The sequence below is a fragment of the Triticum dicoccoides genome, chromosome 7A (genome assembly GCF_002162155.2).
Source record: "Triticum dicoccoides isolate Atlit2015 ecotype Zavitan chromosome 7A, WEW_v2.0, whole genome shotgun sequence".
NCBI lineage: Eukaryota > Viridiplantae > Streptophyta > Magnoliopsida > Poales > Poaceae > Triticum > Triticum dicoccoides.
The window spans coordinates 33,523,823-33,527,396 of record NC_041392.1 but is presented as its reverse complement, the minus strand read 5'-3'; positions in this window follow the sequence as shown (position 1 = coordinate 33,527,396).

Sequence of the window (3,574 nt, the reverse complement as noted above, 5' to 3'; positions counted from 1 at the left end):
GAGGCGGCCGCCCCGGGCCCCCCAAGCCAAGGGGCCCCCTCTCCAGGTATATGTGTGAGCATTTGGTTCCCTGAATTCAGCCATTGGAGGCGCTCCAACTGCTGTTCTGTTGTCTCAACGAAGAAGAAAGACGATACGTTATGTTTATGCTCTAGTGCAATGGGCCTTGGGCCTTTATTTCTTTATTAGTATTACTATAACGTGAGTTACGTGGTGGTGGGCTGGTTGTCTCAGGGCCTTTTTTTAGCACAAAATAGCGATCCTGTTTTGGAAGGAAGCGATCGATTGATTTATACCTTCCTCGTTTAGCTGCGGCGGCCGAAAAGCAGCAGCACACCGAGCCAAACCCTAACAAAGTAAAATAAAACGGCGGTGATCTACGAACTGCACGCACGGCCAACGAGGCTTCCCGCCTGGGCGCACATCGTGGTGATAGCGAAACAGAGGTGCGGCACCATAGGTATTTTTGTTTTCCCTGGTTTTTATGGCGTCCAAATTTATGTTATAAATTACAGCTGATTGTTTTATCACTATAATTTAGTATACAATTTCAGGATCCTTCTCTAGTCCTTATTTTTTTTGCATTTGCTGATCGTAATGTCATCTGGCCGATTGTACATTTTATGCGATGGAATTTTCTCATGCCGTCAATTTTTTTGTTTGTTCGTGAATGGTTATAGGAGGATAGGTTATTGGTGGATAGACAACTTCTTGCCCACCTAATATATGGAGTTTCACTTGTGTCTGATTTCACGAGAGGTGTGTGAAAATCAAATTTACCTTTCATCTAATATGAAACATCGTTGCAACTTATTTCTTGGAGTAAGTAACTTAAGTTTCTCGGCAAATTAATGATCCTATACATAGTTATTAAATGGAATTTAGGCATGCTTACTATTATTTCAATGTTGTATTAAGGGCCCCGGGTTCTAGTTTCGCCCCGAGCTCCCGATATCTCAGGACCGGCCCTGGGTTCTGTCGTATATTTCGCAGGAAGCTAGCTAGCCCTGCAGTGAGTGTTACATGCACCATAAAACCGCAGAAACAAGTACCACACCAACAACAAATTAAAGTTGTCTGTTTGTCTGTAGCTGCTACTGGTGGCGTCTAGAAGGTTGAAGTACGCGTGTGTCCATGGACACTCCAACGCGCACCACGACGGTCCCTGCCACGGCCACCACGACGACGACGGCGACAAAGCGGAAAAGGAGCAAATATTCCCACCCCTCCGGGCTCCGGCGGTCCGTGGGTAGGGTGTGTACGTGCTGACGATCGGTCGATAAAGCGCCCCTTTGGTCGCTGGCAGCGTCGCTGGCGCTCCAGTGCCGATCGAATCTGCAGGACCCAGCTCTGCACCCCTCTCTCTCGCTCTCTATGTATCCCTAGTCGAGCCGCTGTCCATCTAGATGCATTGCGTTTGGATCGGGTTCCAGCTACCCTGAGCTTGGCAGGATGCATATGGTCAGGCGCGTGCTGCATGCTGGCTATCGTCGGTAAACGGGCAGGAAATTTCTTGAGCTCGCTGGACCGACCTCTGCCACCAAACAGCAGCTTCACCGGGAAGACGCCTCTGATATTTCCCACACGAATTAAACCTGCACTACCTACAGATCGATCACCAGAACAGTACTGTAGTAATGTTGCAATGTGTTCTTGTATAGTACTACTGTCTAGCACAACGACGTGTTGTCCTCTCCTAATTACGTACGGTCTTACTGACTGGCAACAGCATTCATCGATCGATTTCTGGGTATAAAGAAGTTCAGATCGAACAGTATATATAGGTGCCTTGCCACAAACGAGGGGGGCAGATGAACAGTACAAGGTCGATCCAGCGTTGTTGTTCTTTCCGTTTCAAGTAACCAACACGGATAGATCCATGTCATAAAAAGAAAAGAAAATCGTAATTCCTATGTATATTTAGTCATGAACAGTAGTTGATATGTTTAGGGATATATGCCAGGAGCTTATCGGTTGCTCTGTCCATTTTTTCTACTGTCACATATACGTACGTACAGTACATGTACACGTAGCTGCTAGGACGGCCGTCAACCTATCTGCCGGCAAGTAAGCGTATGCCGACTACAGCTGATCACATCACCGTCTACCCTTCGATCCCATGGAGTAAAATACTGTCAAATCCCCATCTCTTTGCCGCCCGCCGGTACGTTCACGCAATACTATCAAATACCGCCCACCGTCTACCCTTGGCGGTGGACTCCTCGCTCACTTTTCTGGTAAAACTCGTCATCATCATGTGCTATGCGCAACGCCCATTAGTTTACGAACGAAAATCCTGCGAGTCGACACGCTGGATCGAGTTGGATTGATTGGGTTTTGATTAGATTAGATTCGTTTGTAATCCATCCATCAATCTGTCGATCGATCTTCGTTCACCACTCGCTTCAGTTATTATTAAGTAATCCATCCATGGTAGCTTGCTAGTTGCTATATGGTCTTGTAGCAAAAAAAAATTTGAGAATCAGTGTAGCAATAGTACTCCATGGACTATTGGCAACAGCAAGAATCAGGTTCGCAAAGAAAACAAAAAACGAAGGAAAGGAAACAGGGTGCATGCAGTAGTAGGGCCGTTTGCAGGCCAGCGGCAGGACACATCAAGGCCGGAGTGGGGCATTAACGGGTCGACACGGATCGCGATTACCATCGGTCGTACAGCAAGCCTTGAAATCTTGTGACTAATCTCATTATTAATTAATTCGCTACGACTAGCTTAGCTAAGTACCATCGGTTTGGTATATGCATCATGTAAATTAGCTCAGGGTAAGCTAGGATTGATTAGGATGCCTCCCTGCCGGCAAAAGCCTCCCCAAGAAGATTTTTGATTACCAATTAATTTCTGCAGTACTAACCGCGAGATCGATCGAGATCACGTTAATTAACATAAAAATGCTCTGTCAGTACACTAAAAAGGTGAAGAACACACACGTTAGGAACCAAGAACATTTGCTTGATCAGCTACTAGAGTTTTCTCACCCGTCTTGGTTGCTTGGAACGGAAAGAACAACAACGCAGGTCTCTATCATCGTTGTTAATTAGGGTAAACCTTACTGAATCATGGCTATAATAGAAGTTCGTTATGCATGTGTTAACACGTAGTTTCTGAACGGTGGAGCACTGACCTTTGATCATTAACAAGGTGGAGCGACTTTTCATTAAGTGGAGGGAGCTATATGCATGGTAAAGCCTGGTCTTAGCTTGCATAGTAAAGAGCTCATTTTGTTTGTGTTAACATCAGATCTTGAGGAAAGGAAGTCCCTCCCATTAGTGCCTAGGGGTGATTTGATTTGGTGTTGAAAACTGCATGCTTCCTTGTCGTGAAAGGGACCTGCATGTTGCTAAAATAAACCAAGTTTGTTACTCATTCATGGTGGTGCGGGCAATCTATTGTCACTAGCGGTTGCCGACATGGTCATACATGTCACATATAGGGACAATTTGTTCTAGTGGTATGGGCTCTTTTTTTACCTTTCTGTTATTCCGGTAGCATGCTACTGCGTAGCTAGGGCATGATCGCATGCATCTTCTCCGTGAATGAATTTGGTTACTTGTCACA